This window comes from Mixophyes fleayi, chromosome 1 (assembly GCF_038048845.1).
Source record: "Mixophyes fleayi isolate aMixFle1 chromosome 1, aMixFle1.hap1, whole genome shotgun sequence".
Lineage (NCBI taxonomy): Eukaryota > Metazoa > Chordata > Amphibia > Anura > Limnodynastidae > Mixophyes > Mixophyes fleayi.
The window spans coordinates 135008606-135030444 of NC_134402.1; the positions used below are offsets into that span (position 1 = coordinate 135008606).

Sequence of the window (21839 nt, forward strand, 5' to 3'; positions counted from 1 at the left end):
ATTTTTGTGTACTGGGCATTGTATTTTCTCATATTAAATTTCATTTAATTTGTTTCTGTCTTCGTGTTCTTATCAGTCTCGGTCAGAAGGCATGGCTATTGTAGCTGCTGCACAACTGTAAGACAGGCTATTATTTGGGTTAATGATAAATGTGGGTGACTTAAAGTTTAATTGTAATGGCATACAGTGGGTGAAATAAGTATTGAACACATCAACATTTTTCTCAGTAAATATATATTTCATGTGGCTATTGTAATGAAATTTACACCAAATGTCAGCAATAACCCTTGCAATCCACACATACAAAGAAATCAAACCACAGATGTCCACAATTTAAGTTTTGTGTAATAATGTGAAATGACACAGGGAAAAAGTATTGACCAAGGTTCCTGAAATGTATTCAATACTTTGTACAAAAGCCTTTGTTGGTAATGACAGCTTCAAGACGCCTCCTGTATGGAGAAACTAGTCGCATGCGTTGCTCAGGTGTGATTTTGCCCCATTCTTCAATGCAAATAGACTTCAAGTCTTGAAGGTTTCGTGAGCTTCTTCTATGGACTCTGATCTTTAGCTCTTTCCATAGCCACATGAAATATATATTTACTGACAAAAATGTTGATGTGGTCAATACTTATTTCACCCGCTGTATACTTCGTGATGGTAGTTAGAGTGAGAGGAGTAACCTAGTGTTAGGAAATCACAGAGGTTATGAGGTATGTTGTACTTACAAAACAATATGGAGTTTATTGTTGAGTTCATTCGTAGACAGGAAATCAACACAATTTCTGAAGTAATGCTGGAATAATAAATAAGGCACAAGGTAACACTGTAATCATTCAGTATATGACAGTCCGAGGTAATGTAAAAGATGAACTAGAACCTTGAAGATATTTGTGGTGAAAGGTTAGAAAGTCAAAATATTAATAGTAATGTGGCATATAAAATCATTGCTAGATAGTCCAGGTGGGATTGCTGTGATTAACCCTTTGTGACAGGCTCAGGTGAGTGAGTGTTCTTGACATGATGTAACTTTAATCCTTTTTAAATAATTTGTGTTATAGTATATATTTAACATATATTGTGAACTATTTAAACCCTCCCCATATATTAAGGTTTATTCCACTTCCTGACCAGACCACTTTTTTATGAGTTGCCATAAAGTAGTAACAATTTTTTTTTTTAGTTAAGTGACACAAATAGTAAACACATTGTTTAAACTAGTTATTTTAAATATAGAGCAGTCAATGTTATTTACTTTATGCAAGACAGTACATGATACCAACCATTCATACTTTACACAAGGGTGGGGTGCAGAAACATGAGGAGCACATACATGCTCATCATTACTACTTATATGTTTTCAGTGGCAGTAATAAAGTGGTTAAAATATGCATGCTGAACAACAAGAGCAACCATGTACTTAACTTAGACAGAAAGTAAACATTATTTACATACATTTGCATGAAACCCTAGATAAAGAACAAATGCAAATACTGTGTAGATAACAGAGGATATTATTTGATCCTGCTCACAGAGTTGATTACAATTCTGTCATGAACAATGATCGACACAAAGGAATGTTAGTGTTCGCTTGTCTGGGTGAAATTTTTAGAATAATTAAAGCCACCTAATGAAATACAGATCATATCGGACTAGAATAATTTTTATTGGGATAGCAAATCCCGCTCCCCTCCAAAAAAAAATACATGCACTAAATTTATTCAAACCTGCAGATACTCAACTGCATTACAAAGGGAATAGAATATGTTATTGCTACCCCATGATTGCATTATTAACAAAGCAGCAAGGTCAGAACTATTAATTGATATTTATAGCAGTCAGATGTATTAAATGAATAAATTGATCATCTTCTGTGCAAAAGGGTTCCTGCATCTTATAAATCAGACCATTATTTATGACAAATTATACCAATTACTTATTGAGCCTGAAAGCTCCTGGCAAGGATAAGGAAGAGCTTGGCCACACTGTTAGGAAATGAGCCAAAACAACAATCATGCAAACACTAACATTTACTGGTTAGAACGGTCATATTATAAATGTGATCCTTACTAGGGAAAGGACTTGAAATGGATCTAAACCCAAAAATGTAAAAAGCAATGTAAAGCCAGGTTTACATTTAGGAAATACTGTGTATTACAGAGCTGAACAATATCATTTATAGAATATGTCCATCAACTATGTGGTCACATTAGGCGTTATTCCAAGTTACTGCTGCTAATAGTGGTTCTACAAGGTACTGAGCCATCGGGGGCTGACTTTTCCATATGTAGCTTCTCCACATTGCCTTAATTTTGTTAAATAACGAATGGCACAATAAAATCTGTTATAGGATATTTGTCACATGAGATTGGATTACTTGTTGAGAACTAGAATGACTGTTAATCATGTTTGGGTATGTAAAAATATAGATTTGGAAGAGTTTATTTTCTTTTTTACCTAATATAAATCAAACAAGCCTGCTGATCAGATTCCATTCACAACACACTAAAAGAAAGCCGAAGATTAATAGAACTTCTGCCCCACCTCCTCATGTGCATCCTCCTATCTCCAGTAAGTCATCAGGACTACATAACTAATAGTAAGCTCTAGGGAACAGATGAGAGAAAGCAGCAGAAGATAATGGTCTCTGGACAGCAATATGATCGACAGGAACATTTGTATGAGCACTTTCATGTTTGCATATTGTAGATATATTTCTTTGCTCTAAGTTTTTTTCTTTTTTTTCTTCCAAAAGTGACAAGAACGAAGACCACAAAACAAGAAACTAGCAGGGGGTATTCAGGTGATGTACACAAAATGCTACAAGCATTTATGAGAAAAATCAAAGTGCAGCACAGTATTATTATTTATTTATAAGGCGCCACAAATACCGTAATGTAATAATTCAATAGATTATTAAATAATTCAAAGTACACAAATATATACTAGAACTGCTTAGTTAGAAAACAATCCTGATGCAATTATTCATGTAAAGCCATGTTGGATATAGGAAGCCTCGCTACTATATTTAGATGATCGCTTTATGGTACTTAACATGCATTAAAAAGCTGCCAAAGGGGAGGGGGATTATTCACAAAATGTAAAGGTTATATTTGTCTAAAGGACAAACACTGTTCATTTCATAAGAGATCTTATAAATCTAATGCATGGGTTTTAGCACACATACAAAAAAAAAGCTTTGCAATTTGAGTATATTTACCATCATTTATACAGTTCTACAGCCACCCAAACAAGTATACTATATTTTTGATGAAAGTTTAAAGTACCTCAAAATAAACCTCTGCTTGCAAAGATTTTCTGCGAGACCAAAGTGGAGGAATCTTAATGCAGATCACCATATTTGGCAAAAACCAAAACGGAGTATCATCACAAGAACCTAATACCAACTGTGATGCAGAGGTGATAATTTGGAATTGTCTGTATTCCATTTTTTTTTAGTCACTTTGGATTAGTTTCACCAAATTTTAGGAATTTGCGAGGACTGTGTGACTCAATTTCATCCTTATATGTAAAAAAAAAAACACAGATTTCAAAGACGTTGATCACCTCCCAGAATATTATAATATAATCAAGGGTTGGCTCAAGAGGCAAATGCCTAAGCCTCCACATTTGGAAGAGCCTTTCTGAACATAAAATAACCGGTCACCCTTGTATAGAATTAAGAAGCTCTTGTCTAAAAGCAGAATCCTTTAAATAATTACCTTCACCAAATATTCAATCACACAGCCCTGGATATAAGAATTACATTTTTTATAAGTTCAGAAAATGAACATTACATTGGGTCAATTTTGAAAAATAAGTATATATCCAGAAACAAACCTTCCAATGCATAAAACTTGGGACTATCTTTGGAACTTAAGGGCAGTTGGAAACAATTTCCAAATCAGTAAAGAATAGATCATTTCACAGGCATTTCCCTTAAGAAATACATTTGTCTGTTTATCATTAGAACCCTGTTTGGATGAAAAGTATGATTTTTTTTATAGCCACATATAGATACAGAAAATTAATGTATAATGTAGTGTCGTAATTTAAAAAAAAAATTCTTGCACAAGTACCCGAGCGCTATTCAGCGACGATACTATATTCCGTTATACTGGCCTGGAGCTTCGCCAGTTCCACCAACCTTTAAAAATAATAAATAAATATATAAAAGATAGATGATAAAAATGTGATTTGTTATTGCCATCCTGAAATACTTGTTAAATCTTACCGCCAGAGATTATAATGCTATCGCCGGCATGTGCCCTTTTTATATTGAAACATGGGATAACAAGTGCCATCATCTAGGGCTTTTTGTAACAACCAAAAATGATCAGTAAGCAATACATAAACAGGGGTACTCCCCTCTTTCTATGTGCCTGGGATGGAGGCTCTAACAGAGCAGTCCCCTATCCTTGGAATTATCCATTGACTTCAACAGACTGTGCACGTACATGGCGTGCACGCATGTTTCTAATACAGGAAATATTCCAGTATCAGTATATTCACAGATAATGGTGGGAAATGATCTGTGGGTTCTTAACCCCTTAAATGCTAAAGATGAGTTGCACTCGCCCTTAGCACTTTAGGGGGTCATGTATAGGAAGAGTCTCATTAACCTTAGCACTCAAAGGGTTTAAAATGCTGAAACATTCGCTTTCACAACGTCTATCATGTATCTGTACTACATCTACTGAAGTTGGAGACACACGTTTTGGATTAAAAACGCAGATGTTAATGTTTAGTGTGACCCTTATGACTGGTTAATTGGCCACACCCACATGACAAATTGACAATGTCACAAAAATTGGCCAGACCACACCCTAACCCCACCCATATGACATCATAAGTAGTCTCAGGGTATAAAAGTGGGGGCTGGGAGCCCACAAGTCATCTGCTCCTGGCTGAAGGCAAATAGGCTACAACAATGGCCTATCAAAGAAAACAAAAGAAGGGCAACCTGCCCAAAACTCGGGCAGTGACTTCCCGGAAGAGGAGACGGTACACAAGGCAGAAGAAGCATGTGACCACTACTAAAGGCACACGGAGAGGTAAATATATATGTTCCAGCTAATGTATAAATTACAGTCTAGACCAAATTCTGTCTACCATGAAAAAGTGAATCTTTAACTTAATAAGCTGTTATTTTTCATTGTTACAGGTTACAGACGTAATCGTCTGACGTTTTAGAGGCATAAGACGTGACGATGACGGTGACCTGCTCCACCTGCCGGAGTCACTTCATCCTAAAGAGCATTCAGAAAATGCAAAAAAAAAAAGAAAAAAAGAAGAAAAGGAAAAACAAATAAGTTAGGTTTAGACAAGGTGCAAGGTTTAGACACACTGACAATGGTAATGGTCCCATGCAGAAGAATTAAGGTTAATCTAAGTGCCAAATTGTAATGGTCCCATGCAGAAGAATTAAGGTTAATCTAAGTGCAAAATGGTAATGGTCCCATGCAGAAGAATTAAGGTTAATCTAAGTGCAAAATGGTAATGGTCCCAATGCAGAAGAATTAAGGTTAATCTAAGTGTAATTAAGAAGCATGGAATAAAAAAATAAGACGAATTTGGTCTCCTGTGATCTTTTAAGTATTAAGGGGATGAATGTACATGTTACATGCACGCTGCACAAATGGTGCAGAATTAACACACCTTTAAAAGCCTTAAGGCAAGAAGACTAAAGTTTAAAGATAAATAAGGAATACATAAAATATATAATTATACTGCCTGGCCAATAAATTTTAAAGGAGCGTCACAAAGCCAGATCAGTTTGTAATCTGAAAGAGAGCAGAGGAAACTTTTCCTGGTATACTTGGGAAGATCTAATGACTGCCGGTAAGGGTTCAATAACCAGAGTGAAGATCATGGACGACAGCCGACATCTTTGTCTAGTATCGTTTCGGATAATAACCCTATTGGATGGTGTCCCATTGATCACTATCATTGCTGATGGGTCTGAATAGAGAGCAAATAAAATACACAAACAAACGTGATGAAAAACATTTAGAGAACGAACTGTTCCACAGGCTCTAAAGGAACATTGCTGGGCTGATTAAGCACACAGGGTGAATGCTAATGAGTTTTCAACTTCATTCAGAAGAAGCTTTTGACATTTTGAAACCCAAAATGTTACAATTTAATGTCTGTAACACAAAACAATTACTACACATAAGGCATTACAGTTTTAAGATTTAAAAACAACACATATTTCTAGAGCAGTAGTTACATCTCTGAAGAGAAACCCGAAAAGGGCACATGCTATGAAAATCTCAAGTAAAGAAAATATTATACTAGCATTACTGCTTTCTATAGAAGAAAGCCTGTCTGTGATAATTTGTCCAATATGTTCCAGATTAGTTAATTTACCCCAACAGATTCATCAATATTGCTCTCACTAATACTTGATAATCAATTAACCCTGCACTCTGTGGGCTCCTTCACATAGTCATACTATCATTACCAGAACACTGATGCATTTACATGGGTAGTACGTTCAGTAAAGAACAACCCTGTTTTCTTAAAATTCTCAACTGGCATGATTTCTGATAGAACAGCAGTGTGTATGTAAATGTGGGCATTGCATTTAAAAAGAGATACAAGGATAAGGCAGTTTTGTAAAACTTTCGCCAAATTCAGCCTACAAATTTAGTTGAGATTTACAACTTGACACATGTTTGTAATATTGCATCCCCTACTCATGCAGATTAAATCTTCTTTTGCCCTTTTGAAAAGCTAGTGTGGCATACAATAGTGGTGCCCAGAATTAATATATATTTCAAGACCTGCTGAGGGCACATTTATTTATAATGATCAAGCCCATAATCAATACTGTTGGAGCTTAGAAGACAAATTATTTTAACACTCTGCTTCCTGCCTCAGGAACACACAAATTGATTAATTTCATGCTCTGAAGTATTTTTCTAATCATGATCTTAATGCAGTTTGCCATTTGTGTATTAACCCATGTGCTAACTACAGCACACTGAGAAGCAAGAGACTGATCACAAAAAACAATCCCAATACTTTTGTGGGCAAAGGTACAAGAGATAAAAAGAACCAGCAATCTCTGTGGGTAAACATGTGTAATGGTCCAACAGGACCGGCAGAGAGTGAGGCAGCCATCTTGGGCGTGCTCAGCTGCTATTCTATGGAATCATTAACATCAGTCCCTGCCCCAATGGAGCTTACACACTAAATTCCCAAACACACACATCCATTATTTTCAGAAGCCAATTAACTTACCGGTATGTTTCTGGACTATGTAGTGGGAAATTGAAGCATCAGGAGGACACCCACGCAAAAACGGGGAGAACATGCAAACCTCACACAAATAGGCTTGATTGCTATCATGGCTCTATCATCACCCAAGCTCTGTGAGGTAGCAAAGCCAACTACTGAGCTGCATTATTAAAAGGATATACTATGATTATGCTTTCTGCTGCATTTTACCTGAGGCTAAAGCAAATTATTGAGTAAAATTAAAAGTAGCATGAATAATAACAGAAAGCTGTTCCCATCTCTGGTATCCCAAAAAGAAAGTAAAAATTGCATGTATTAACCAATATATTTGTAACTTAAAGAAAAACCACACAAATAACATTAATTGGTTCCAAGCTTATTTCTGGGGCATTATCTAGCTTAATTTCCAAAAAGCTATACCCTATCCTCACCCTTCTGACCTCACAGAGTTAGGACCTCAGGAGAGCTGGTCTCCAAGCTCATGAGCATGCTCTCTGGTGTATTGTTTTCACATCAGATTATCAGTCAGTAGGTAGGTGTTATAGAAGTAGTATAAAGAGGATCAGTGAAGACAAGCTACTAATCCGCAGGACCGGTTAATTATTGACAGTCAGACATACGGTTCACAGGAAAAGGATAACGGGCACATCCGATTGTACCCATCTACATATGGTAATTTTTTCCAGTGTGAAACTTTACACAGCAATGTCAAGTTCTCGGGCATGGCAATGCACATTTGGATACAATTGTATAGTGGTGATGTTATGCAATAATTATCTTTGCTATACATAAACAGGAATATGCTAAAAAAATATGTATGATGTACATGCCACATAATGTTACATTATATGTGCACTCAAGAATTAGAAACAGATAGACTGCTATGATGGTTCTTAGAAGCAGAGCAGCTGGTGGACATAAATAGATAAAGGTTACATTTACACATGAGTTTTCATCTAGAGGCTGAAAGTGGTGGGTCAATTACTATACCCCAATTATCTCAGTCAAATTTTTTTTGGATTGAGTTTCATACATGTACACAGAGCGTGAGGTAATCTACATAAGAGACAGCAACATTTTAACAATAATTTCTGGAAACTACCTGTCATTTAAAGTTGCCATCTACTTTACAATTTTGCTGTGGGAGTAACTGCTCTTATATTACATCATTACATTAACATACGCTACAGAATTTCTTGACGACTCATACTTTGACCAAGCCACAAAACTTATAGTTCAGAAATCTACATTGCATAGGCTTAGGGTTGAACACATTGTTAGCATGTCATGCACAGACTTTGAGGAACATTTACTATTTTATTGGTTTACTGCTGCTAACTGGCAATCACCACTAGAATTGCTGTTACAATAATATTATACTATGTTTCTATGATAAGACCTGTTGGTTAATTAAGTGTTTGCTGTTCAAGCAGAATGATAAAGCAATCAATTTGCGGCACCCACCCAATCGACATGATATTGGATCACCATGCCGGACCTCCACAGGTTTTCTTGGTTCTTCCTGATTCCTATTGAAATGTAACTAATAAATATGTTATTGGTGACCTTGTAGTCTTGTTAATATTTTTTTTATCCCTTCTGGAATGAAATGGTATTTAGACAAAGCAAATACTACCAAAAACGGATAAAAATACACAAACCCAAACTAGTTCTCAAAACACAATAAAGCAATCCATCCTCCAAGTGTCCCCATATCTAACTCCTAGAGGAGAAGACCATCCACCCATACTTGCTGACTGGTTGCTCCCTCCACCACAAATGCGATGAGAGAAATGTCTCTTATTATTATGCCCATATTGGAACAAAAGCCTAGGTAAATACAAGCTTCCGTAGCCTCTGTACAAACATCTATAGCCTCCAGCCTAGATATAATAAGCGTTTGAACAGCCTTGAACAAGGGGTTAGTGATACTGAAGATTCCCATACCAAGGCCCAAAATATTATACTTTCTCGATAAAGTCGATGACGTAGAAAACAGTCACAGACTGAATAACCTAAAGTTTATTTTTACAAGCTGAGCTACCAGAAGCATTGGGCATTAATAAGACCAATACCATAATTGTCAAAAGAGCTCATTGGTTGGGCCCTGACCGGGATTAAAGCCAGTGATAAGCCCAGGGTGGTAATTGCCAAATTCCTGATTTTGAGAGATAAATGGAGTATGTTACAATCCTACAGAAAGAGGAATAACGTTGTGGCCTGGAGCCATAAAAACTTTTGATTTTCAAGGATTTCTCTATGTAAGTCTCGCAGAAATGAAGTGTTTCCCTATTATGTAAATTCTTACATGAGAGTCACATACGCTTTGCTCTGGACAAAGTTAAGATCACACGAGGGTTAAAATGTATATTTTGATGATGTGAGAAAACCTAGAGATTTTACCCAACGCCTAAATCCAGATGACGGATAAATTAGGTCACCAATTCCACTGGTATTATGGGTTCTATAACCTTATGTTCTTTGTTGTGTTTATTGTATTTATATTTTATTCAACTACTCCGGTTCCCTCTTAAAATACCAGGAGGAAATTTTGAAAATATGTTTGTTCTGAATAATATTATGTATATTTTTTGGGTATATCTTATTGCAAATCGTGTTTACAAATTTATATTCGGACGAGATTCTTGGGAGTTCCAGGAATGGCCACATAGGAAAACTGACTATAACCAGCTCCTACGACAGCAATCATGGGTGTCTCCGATGCATCCATCATGTTCAGCAAATGTATAGGATGACTGCACACCCACATTCTTCCCATACTATGAAAAAAACATTTATCAGCTTCTAATCTTTGCATAGCCTCCTAGAAAGTAGGAGGTCTAAATAGCCGAATTAAAAGGAGAAAAATATCTACATATTTTAAATCTCTCAAGCCTGACGTCAGGATTATCCTGGAAACTCACTGGAGCATTTCACAAGATGTAGTCATTAGGGATTGTTGGATCAATGAATGCATTTCAGCACCCTGCGCACACGAAAAAAAAAATGTAGCCATCTTGAGGACCCCAGTGGTAGATTTCTCCTATTAGCTGTTCAGATTGACATAAAAAAATGTACCTTTTGAATGTTTAGGCTCCAAATTGAGACTTTTATGCCTCACTTTCTAGACTTCTGCTCCAAAGATACACACCAAATCTAATTATAGAAGGCAATTTCAATACTGTTGATAACCACAAACTAGACAAATCACATCCACCACATAACTTTACTTGCTCCCAATGGGAAAATATACATCTCCTGAAAATAGACATAACCTTACAGACATTTGGAAGATATGTAACCCCACTGGCAGGACATATACATTTCACTCCCATGTTCATACTACCTACTCAAGAATCAGTAATTTCCTGGTTGATATCTACCCGATTCCCAGGCTCAATTCTACTAATATTAATAGCATACCGATATCTGATCGTGCTCCTATCTACATTACAGTTCAAACTCAAACGCATTCTCCTGGCCAGATTACCTGTAGATTTCCTTCTTATGTATACCAATCAAGATTTTTCACAAATTCTTAAACTTCAAATGACTTAAGTGCGTTCATGACAAATTTAGTTCATTGGGATAATACCAATCTATTAAGGTACACTGCTAAGACAGTTATGAGAGGTCACGTCATATAGTACCTGGCCAACAGAAAAAGAGAATATCACGAAAAATTGACAACTTACATGAAGCCATGACTACTGCTTTCACATACTCTAATATTACAGCTGGGGCAATAAGGTGGGTAAACTTCTATCAAATATGGTCAAAACACAAGAAGAATGTCAATGGATATTGTCCATAAAGAATCCAATTACAGGTTCTAGAGATATACAATAGATGATATTGCATTAGCATTTAAAAACTATTAAGAACACCTTTATACAACCACACCAGCTGATCCTGCTGTACATCTTAAAATGCTAAATGAGGCTAGACTACCGCCACTCATCTCAGCTCAGAGAGTTGCTAAACTCTGATATCGCTGAAGATGATGTAAAACGTACTATTTCCTCATTACAAAATAATAAATCTCCGGGACCAGATGGGTTCAGTGCTGAATTTTACAAAATCCTATGTACAAATACAACCCCATTTCCAAAAACTTTATATCAAATCTGCATAAAGAACGCCCCTCTTATCCCGCCTTTAACGAGGCCCATACAATCTTTATATTAAAACCTAAGAAGAATCCATAGATTATATTCTCATACAGACCAATTACCTTACTTTAAAATTTAAAATCATGGCTAAATTATAGCTAATAGGATTATAATCCTTTTTACCTAGTCTCCTGACTATTCACCTTCACACATGGCAGATATTCTGTAACAGCTAGTTAGAACAGTTATAGCCCCTATTGCAGCAGGACCTCAGAACAAATCCCGCTTCTCTATAGAAACGTTAAGGCTTCACGCTGAAAAAGCGCCCTACAAGGTCTCATGGATGCACTTCCAGAAAATATTTGAACGCCGCGCCTTTGGCCATATGTTGTCACGGTTTGTACGATTTATGTACACCATAAATTCATAACATGCTTACATTTTAATATCATTGGCATAAAGGCATAAAAAGCTTTCCATACACTGCGAGCAGAGGAACGTTTCAAGATTGCCCACTATCACCATTACTACTTAACTTAGCATTAGATCCCTTACTTAGAATTTTGGACTCTCCGGCTGCCAGCCAGGCAGCTGCAATAAGTCAGCAACACGGAACAGCTGCAGATTTGGTTGGATTTACTTGGACCAAGAGCTGCCTCATATGAGAGGGCAGCAATACTGGGAACAGCGCTGGGTAGACCGCTCAAGGTACCTGCAATGGCATCAGTTTCAGTTTTGGAAGGAAGACAGAAGCTGCGATTGGGATATCACGATGTACCACGCTTTGTGGAATCAGCCACGGATATTTACACTCAGTTATTTGATTCCATGATGGCAATGCATCATATACCTGTGGCGGAGTGGTCAAAATATTTGATACCTAGTTTGATGTTCTGAGCCCAGGAGGCATACCATGCCCTGAGCCCAGAGCAAGGAAAAGACTACCAGGAGATTCGGAAAGTATTGTTGGCTCGATATGCGGTCATCCCTGCAGTTCAGAACTATGGCAAGAAGCAGTGACTTTTCTTATATGGAATTTAGCAGTTTATTGCAAATAAACTGTAATCGGTGGCTGCAAGGGAAGCAAGCCCCAACCATAATGGACATTAAAAACATTTTTATATAGGAGCAGCTAATGAATAAAATGGCTCCAGAAATTAGAGAGTGGGTGTTGGACAGAAATCCCACTACCCCAGAGAAAGCAGCAGCATTAGCCAATGAATTCCTGGCAAACCGTCCCCAATGGAGGGGACCTAGCGGAGGTGAATGGGCGACTATTCAAAAGGACCCCAACTGATCGAGATACACCACCGGCTACATCAGGCCCCATGTCGCCACATACCCCAGCTGCACACTCTAATGCGCCCAGACCCCGTGGCCCAGCAATATCCGACCCTAGGAGGTGCTACACCTCCCACAGGGAGGAAGATCGTTCTCTCGATTGAGACCAGCTGTGACCCGAGTTTCATTGTGCCAAGGAACATTAATTGAGGGTGGGGAGGGGTACTACGATCCTGATGCGCCAGAGGCGGAGGAAGTAGTCTATCAGGTGGAGGTTGTAGGGGCAATCGGGAAGGCTACTCCTTCAAATATGAAGGGACACCTGCAGTGTGTAAAAGTGAATGACCAGGAACTGCAGGGACTCCGATATGGCCCAGTTTAGTCCCACCTAATCAATGACTAAAGAATCGGAAAATCAAAATTTCGATAGCGGGAGTCCAGATTACAGTTATCCCCATGACCAGAGTTAATTTGGATTGGGGACAGGGTTCGGGGGAGGTGAATGTGGGACTTTTGGATGGATTACCTACCCACGTTATTCTGGAGAATGATCTGGGGGGTGGATTGGCCAGTTACTTTGTGGGAGCTATCACACGTAGTCGAGCATGGGCTTTGGAGACAGCTCCCGAGGACCCACCCTTATCAGCACCAGAAGTTCCTGTTGAATCAGCTGCCACAACGCCTGATCCACTGTCGGTTAGTAATGCTGTACCAGACTTACCTGACATTGACATGAATCTGGGGGAGGTAGATAAAACTGCAATTAGGGAAGCCCAACAGATTGACCCACCTTTAGATGGTCTCCTCCATGCAGTGGAAAGGACAGATTGGGGACCTCAGGAGGATAGGACCACAATAGGCTCATGACCATATTTTGGGGGCACAGGAACTGCAGCGCCATTATTACAACCAAGGGAATCGAGAAAAGGAGTTAGAAGTTGGCCAGAAAGTGATGGTGCTAGTACCTGCCAGAAAGCACAAAAGTTACATGCGACCTGGGCAGGGCCCTATACCGTAGTGGACAGACAGGGCCAGGTAATTATGTTATTGCACTAGATCGAACCGGGAGGGTACCTATCACATTAGTAGGTTAAAGCAGTACATCACCAGCGAAATAGGGACCGTGGCACTCTGCCCACCTATGGACGACCCAGAGACTGACCCCATACCCGACATTCTCGCAGCAATCAAAAAGGACCTAGGGGTGGAGGCGGTGCCTATAAGCCAGCAGTTAACAGGAGCCCAGACTCAACAGATGAAGGGAGTATCGGAGGTAGAGCGGCCTCAGTTCACCAGCAGGCCTGGGCGAATTCATGCAGTGGCCCATCATGCTGACACCGTGGAGGCTCGGCCTATTCAAGAACTCACGTATCGAGTGAGTCCTGAGGTGCCTGACATGATCAAAAAATAGGTCAATGAAATGCTGGAACTGGGGGTCATTATACCATCCAATAGTCCCTGGGCGGCCAGTGTGGTGTTAGTGCCCAAGAAAGACCGGAGTACACGCTTCTGCGTGGATTATAGGAAACTGAACAAAGGGACGGTGACAGTAGCGTATCCCATGCCCCGGGTAGATGAGCTGTTAGACAAGCTGGGGGTGGCTCGCTATGTGTCCACGCTGGACCTTAGTAAGTGGGTATTGGAAGATACCCCTTACCAGGGAGGCACAAGAGCGGCCCGCATTCACCACTCCGTTTGGACTATTTTGAGTTTATTGCCATGCCTTTCGGAATGAAGAATGCCCCGGCCACCTTTCAGCGTACAGTAGACCATTTGCTGACAGGGTGTGAGGAGTTTCCCCAGGTATACCTGGACGATATAGCAATTTTTAGTGAGACCTGGGAGGACCACCTGCAACATGTGGCCCAAGTATTAGCCAGGCAGAATTGACAATCAAACCAGACAAATGTCAGATGGGGATGGCAGAGGTGTTGTACAGGATTGGTGGAGAAAATATTCGACCTGAGCTGTCAAAAATTGATGCCTTCCTGAATTGGCCTCACCCCACCAACCAAAAACAGGTACGCGCCTTCCTTGGGACGGCGGCATACTATCGCAAGTTCGTGCCCCAATACAGCACCATTGCCAAGCTGCTGACTGATTTGACGATTTGTGAGCAAGCATTTTCCCAGCTTAAGGATATCTTGACCCGGTCCCCAGTATCAGAAGCCCCTGACTTCTGACGGCGGTTCATTGTGCAAACAGATGCCTCGGGCTTTGGAATAGGAGCTGTCTTGAGCCAAGTAGGCAAGGATGGTTGTGAACACCCAGTGGCCTACCTTTTCCTGTGCCTGGCCATAAAACGGGCCCTCAAAAAGTTGCAGCCGTACTTATATGGGCGCGAGTTTCCGGTGGTCACAGATCATAATCCCCTTAGTTAACTACAACGCACCGCAGGGGACAATGGACGGTTGCTGAGATTGAGCTTGGCCCTACAACTGTATAACTTTTCCATCTCTCACAAAAAGGGTAAAGATCACGGGAATGTGGATGGCCTGTCCCGTCAGTAGGAATCAGACTCCAAGCCTTGTCACGCCCCTGGAGCTGTCCAGCCAGCCTCTCTCATCACGAGGTACACGGACTAAAAAGTGGGGGGAGGAATGTAAAAAAAACGGGCATGGTGTATGGAACCAGTGTTACAACCCCTTAATCTAATCCATACCCGGACTGCACATTTTAGCCATGTTGTTATCAGGAAGTATCAGTGATGGAACTATAACATCTCCTTAAAAAAAGTACTTCAGATGTTAAATTCCACCTCCACAGGGAACACTCAGAAGTTGAGTGAATTAAGCTACCATTATTATTTCAGTTTGCTCGCTATTGTCCACTAGTGAGCTCTACAGACAGCCAGGAGCCGGACCAAGCAGGGGACACCTGAGGGAAGACACCTGGGGAGATAGGGGCGGGGGCTGGATAGTGTGAGAAGCCCACCAATCGAGACCCTGGGAAGGCAGTTCCATAGATGGGATTATGAGGTGATAAAAGAGGCTACCTTGGGAGCTGGACACGTGTGTGACTGACTTTGGCCAAGTGATGCTCTGACTGAGATGCGCTAATTTGATTTATTTGAATTGATTTCCTCACTTGTTGGATCTGGTATTTTTTTTATTTTTTTTTTAAAGTTTTATTTTTGCAAGATCATGAAAACAACAGAGAACGATTGACAGAGTGAGTACTGTTAGCAATAATAGTCCGACAATAACACAGTCAATGACCAGCGTAGAACATATAAGACGAACTTTCAAATTTAGTAGTAACGAGTGACCCAAAGTTTTTATAAGAAGGACAGAGAGTGTATAGAGGAAGAAAGGAGTGTGAAATGAAGGAGAAAAGGAAAGAAGGGAAGGAGTGACTAGATCCATTGTTAATTGGAGAGAAGTCCAAGAAAGAAATGAGATTTTAGAACTGGGTTAAGTAAAGGGTGGGCACGTCTGAAAGAAGGATAACCATGGGTCCCAAACCTTGGTGAAAGCTCTCGAGGAATTCCGGATAATACTGGTCATATACTCCATCCGCTGAGTCTGCCAGACTGTATGGAAGAAGGGGATTGTGAACGCCAATCTGTCACTATTTGGCAGGTAGCTGCCGAGACAATGTGCCTAAGCAGTTTATTCTGGTGTTGGGATGCCGAGGGAGCCCCCATAGGGAGTAGAAAAAATTTGGGCTCCAAGGGAATGTCCACCTGGAGGATTGAATTAATCAGGCTTCTAATCTGAACCCAGAAGCCTGACAGTTTTGGGCACGACCACCATATGTGGAGGAAGCACCAATCAGTTGAGTCAGGAAGAATTTTGCAGAGACGCGAAGGCACATAGTACCATCGATATAGCACCTTATAAAAACTTTCTACTTAATTCTTACGCAGATGGAGCTAGAGGCAGCGTTCTCGTGTATCTCAGACCATTCCTTGTCTAGTAGCTCCTCACCAAGGTCCCGTTCCCAGGCTAGTTCATGGGGGGCTCTAAGAGATGAAGAGGAGGGAGCAAGTTCATAGTAAAGTGTTGATATTAGACCTTTAGTTGAAGAGTGCCGTAGACAGAGGGCATTGAAGGTGGAAAGAGGTCGGGAAAACAGGCGATCTTTAACAGTACTATTAAAGTGGCAAAGTTGTAAAAACTGGTAAAAGTGCTTTGAGGAGATGTGGATATGTGATTGAATTTCGGAAAACTGAGGAAAAGTTGCAGAGGTGGATAGATGATTGGATCTCGTATTGTTAAGGGGGCCGTGCTGTACATATTCCACTGGATTTATCTGAACTGAATTCCTTACTTGTTGGACCTGCTATCGTTAAGGGGGTCGTGCTGAATTAAATCGAGTATTGGAGGAAATGCACAGCTGAAACAAACTTCCATTGCCATATTTAGGCCAGATTAACTTGTTGAAAATGATTAGCTTCCTAAAACTCATACCCCTTTCAAATTTTACCTATAACCCTAACAACTGCTGAAGAGAAACTTATTAGTAGCAAGTTTTGCAAAATTTATATGGCAAAACAAGCTCCCATGCATTTGTCTAGTCATACGTCAGCAGAGTCAATCAAAAGGGGAAGCCAATCTCCCACATCTTAAATTATTCAATTATGCTAGTACTCTAAGAGTCATTAGGGACTCCATGGCATTCTACACCAATACTCCGTGGACTGTTCTTTTCTATCTGAGATGGATCTAATTTCTTTTGTATACACACATATATCAAAACTATCCCAGGACATTTTAGAAAATCCATTATTGATGTTTTCATGAATAACATGGAAATCAGTTTGGGAAAAAATTATCTCAGTAGCTACCAATCATTCTTTTTGGCATTAATAAAAAACTTTAAATTTTACAAAGTTACCTATCCTTTGTACTCCTGGAACAGAATAGGAATAAACAATATACGATCTCTAGTGGACAACATCTCTAACAGCAGTTCAGTTAGTGGAAAAATATAGACTAAGGCTAGGTACACACTGAAGAATTCTCCAACCGATTTGTTATCTCAAACAATTGTACCTACGACAGAGTCCAATCAGTCTGGCAATTTATGCATACACACTGACACGATTTACCTTCAGATCTGTGCTCTTCATCTGGTCCTCTAATTGTTTAGAGAATGACAGCACAATATTCATTCATTCATTATTGTCACACTGATTAAAACCACCTTGTTACAGCTATCTACATGTCCGAAGGAATTTTGTTAGCTTCTGTGACTCTCAAACAAAACATTCTGTCTCAGAACGAACAAATTAATTATTCTTTTAACAGCACTCTACATTTATTCACCGGGACTTGTTAAACCTGCTATCGTTAAGGGGATCGTGCTGAATTAAATCCTGTTCTGCAGAATAAATCATTTTTCCTCTAATACCATGTCTGAGTGATTTGGGAACCATGTATCTTCACACTATTAATGAGGTTACTCATAAGAGTATTGGAGGAAATGCACAGCTGAAACATACTTCCATTGCCCTATTTAGCCAGATTAACTTGTTGAATATAATTAGCTTCCTAAAGGGCACAGCTGAAACAAGAGGAGTAAATGTGTTTCACAGTGGAGATTGTCAATTGTTATTCTGGGAATGTCCCTGAATAAAACATTTTTGGAGACAGGTTCAGCTTTATACCTTAAACAATCTACTAAATTTCGTTTTACTTTCTCCTGAATCTAAAAAGGTGGTAGCAAACTACTGTTGTTTGGGCAGTGCCTCAGAAATGTATCTTACAATCATGGATACAAGAACCACCACCTGATATAAATTTATTCAAGAACACACTTTTCTTTATTTTTTTGGAAGGATCGGTTGACGGCATCACTGAATAAAAAGAAATAAATCACACACTAAAACACTTTTTGAAACATGGGAAAGTTTCAGTGAATCGCAACATTTTTATAATTGCTTTAAAACAAACTACACGATATGGGATGAAACTATTACTGGAAGATCCCCCAATCTTGATGGAAAAATAGGAATAGTGTGGAGATTACTATGCAAGACAGCTAAAATAATGGTCATCTTAATATTAGACATATACCCCTTATACAAATTATAGTCTCAAGCTTATTATTTACTATATATACATTTTAGAAGGTTATTTGTGTTATCAAATTTTGGCCACGCCTGTAAAAAAAAAAACAACAACCTATTCAATCTAACACAATGCCGACCAATTATATTTTAAAGTCTATTTAATCTATTAATATTTTGAATATGGTTGATAATGTTGTGTTCATCCATTTATTTTGGACATTGTTTATAGTTGCTTCTTCATTAATGCTTTGTAATGCACCCAGATTCATCATCTGTCTTTTTACTATAAGATATGTTTTAAGATTTGTATTCTGATAAAAAGTTTTGTTTTTTGCTCTTTTTTTTTTTTTTTTTTATATATAAAGAGACAAAAACATGTTCTGAAAAGACAACACAAGATACCTATAACCAATGTCACCTTGGACTGCTTATACAATAGCAGTAATGCAAGAGTTACCTGCAAACGCATTATTAGGCAAGAATGTGTCTAGACTTCAATGCTACATTACGGAGGCCAATTCCACTACCGAATCTTGTGCCCACTTTGGAGCCAGCGATAACAAGTCACTAAAAAAAAAAGTAACAGAATGGCACAAGCAGTGTAGTATTCTTGAAACTCTGATAAATGGACGACATGTCCAGACTGACAATGCTAGAACAGAAACATCAAGTAACTATAGCAGCAAGCAAATGGAGATTGCAGATGTGAAGGCAGAAGAAGCAGCTTTGCATAGAGAGGGATAAAGATTAAGGTTAGCAAGTGATGACGCAATAAGGCTGAGGAACAGATATATCAGATACTAGCAGAAGAAGAAATTGTGACACTGACCGAAAAGCATAAGCACCAATATGATAAAATAGTTGAAGCAGATGCAGAATTTGGTCAATTGAAAGTAAGAGCATGAAATCTACTTCTACAACGACTTTAAATAGGAAATGATCTAACAAACTAAATAAAAAAATGTCATGATTGGAAAGCAAGAAGAAAAATAAAAAAAAGTTTAAAGTCGAAAATGTGTTTAAAAAGAATACGATGCACAAGTTAGCTCACACTATTTTCACAGACTCTCCAAACCATTCTACATAGAAAATATAGAGCATTTTTCATCTTAATCTAGAAAAACAAAGCTAACAAAGATGCCTAAAGTCAAATACACAATCTTTGAAGACTCCACCAAAGTATGAAGCATACATTTAAAATACACCCACAAGACTCCGCAAAGAAAAGAGGATTTAGAATTTGACTTATATAGTCAGGAATGTACTGTAATTACCAATCCTAACCCTTTAAGATAGCTCCAACTAGTGTCTTGGGATAATGGAAGGTTACTGTGCTGAAGTTTGGCTCTACAGCAATATACATTTACTACTTAACTCTGCGATGTTTCACCCAATAACAGGGGTGTGGCCCCATATAAAATATATGGGAGTGAGGGGTGACGTATAGGTGAGCATGTGGACACGGAGTACATTTTACCTAAATTATGTAGTGCAAGGCAAAGTGTTTACTGTATTACTATAATTATGATTTATTTATACAGTACCTGCATACTCCACACCGCTTTACAATAGGGAATAAAACAGTAATAAAAGAAGACATAGTATAACAAAGAGAAAAATAGGTACGAGGACCCTGCTCTCAAGATATATAATAAAAAAAAGAAAATAAAGATAACCAACATTAAAAAATAAAAAATTAGAATTGATATATGAAGCTAACTGTCACATATTGCATATTGGTCCAGCCACATTGTAATGGAAAAGGTGCTTGATGGGACTATATGATCCAGTCACAAAGCAATGTTGGTTTGGGGGGTCAGTAAGTTGTGTAAATACAGAAAGAGAAGAAATGCAAGTTTTGAGTGAACTATGGTAAGGGTGGCAATCAGGTAGAGTAGTCTAGGGAGATTAAGAAAATTGTCTGTGAATTTTATAAACTTGAATGAAGAGGTGTGTTTTCAGGGAATGGTTGGAGGGTAGGGAAAAGGTCAAATATATGAGGGAGGGAATTCTACAGGGTGGGTGCAGGCCAAAAAACAAAGTCCCGCAACCAGGAATCGTGTAAGTAAAGACAAGAGTAATTGTTTTAATAGTGTGTATTAGTGTGATGTGTTGCTGTGGTTATAATTCTCTGTATCGTGACTGCAGAGCTTATTATACTGGAGGGCCATCATGTGTTCTGATACAGGGTGTCGGAGACATAGCCCTTCTGGAGGGGTGTCAGCTATAGCAACTCTGCAGTTAAGCGGCTGGAGAAGGCTGCTCAGAGCAACGCTTCAGAGATGGATGGTACGTCTGAAGCACCTGTGAAACAATAAAGTAGATCTATTCCTTCAGAGACCCTCAGCCTCTGTTTAATGCCTAGAGACCCTACTAGTGACTATCAAGTTTTGGATCCCATCTAAGGCTGGGTACTCAATACAGGTTTTTCAGCCAACTATCAGGCCAAATATCCAATAAACGACTGTTCAGGCCAATATCGCAATAGTGTGTGTACTTGCACAATGAACGACAGTCGTTTCAAAGTACTAATCGTTGTTTCATTTGATTGTTCAGCAGAACTTAAAATCTCGTTCCAACCGCCTTCTGATCCTGCAGTGTGTATGCACTCACACAACTGTAGGCCAAGAGAGAGAGTAGGAACCTGTCACGGTGTTTGTGTTAAATGTAGAGTGCGCTGTAGGTGGAATAATTTGTCCGTTCGTTCTGAGACTGAATATTTTGTTTCATAGTCACAGAAGCTATCAAAATTTATAATGACATTGTAGAAAAATCAAAGTTTATTTTGTGTGTAAATCAGAGTGACAGGAATGAACAACTACACTGCTTTTGGACCAGATGAAGAGCACAGATCTGAATGTAAATCATGTATAGTGTGTACACATGAATTGTCAGACTGATTGGAGCTTCAGTCATTATAAAAATGTTAGTGATAACAAATTGGTCGAAAGATTTTGTAGTGTGTATCCAGCCTAAAGAGGTCATCAGATTGTTCATAAATTACAAGTTATTTGTTTTGCAAGGCCTTCTTACCTCCCAGTCTTGTGTGACTGTGTTTGCTCCCCAGTCTGTGTTAGCTGGTGCTATATAAATGTTAATAATCATGTACCCATAGACACCACATCAGAAGAGAAATTGTAGGCACTAATCTAAAATTACTGCAATTAACCAGTAAACTGAAGTGT

The 21839-nt window shown here is 38.9% G+C and overlaps 1 protein-coding gene and 1 long non-coding RNA gene across 2 annotated transcripts in view; one reads left to right on the plus strand and one right to left on the minus strand.

The window, feature by feature from the left end:
* MCUB (mitochondrial calcium uniporter dominant negative subunit beta) overlaps positions 1-21839 on the minus strand; it is a 78802-nt gene that overhangs the window by 26190 nt on the left and 30773 nt on the right. The window lies entirely within an intron of this gene.
* LOC142106024 (uncharacterized) lies at positions 4854-5572 on the plus strand. The gene is made up of 2 exons (XR_012679731.1): positions 4854-5054; positions 5165-5572. It is a non-coding gene; the product is annotated as an uncharacterized LOC142106024 (long non-coding RNA).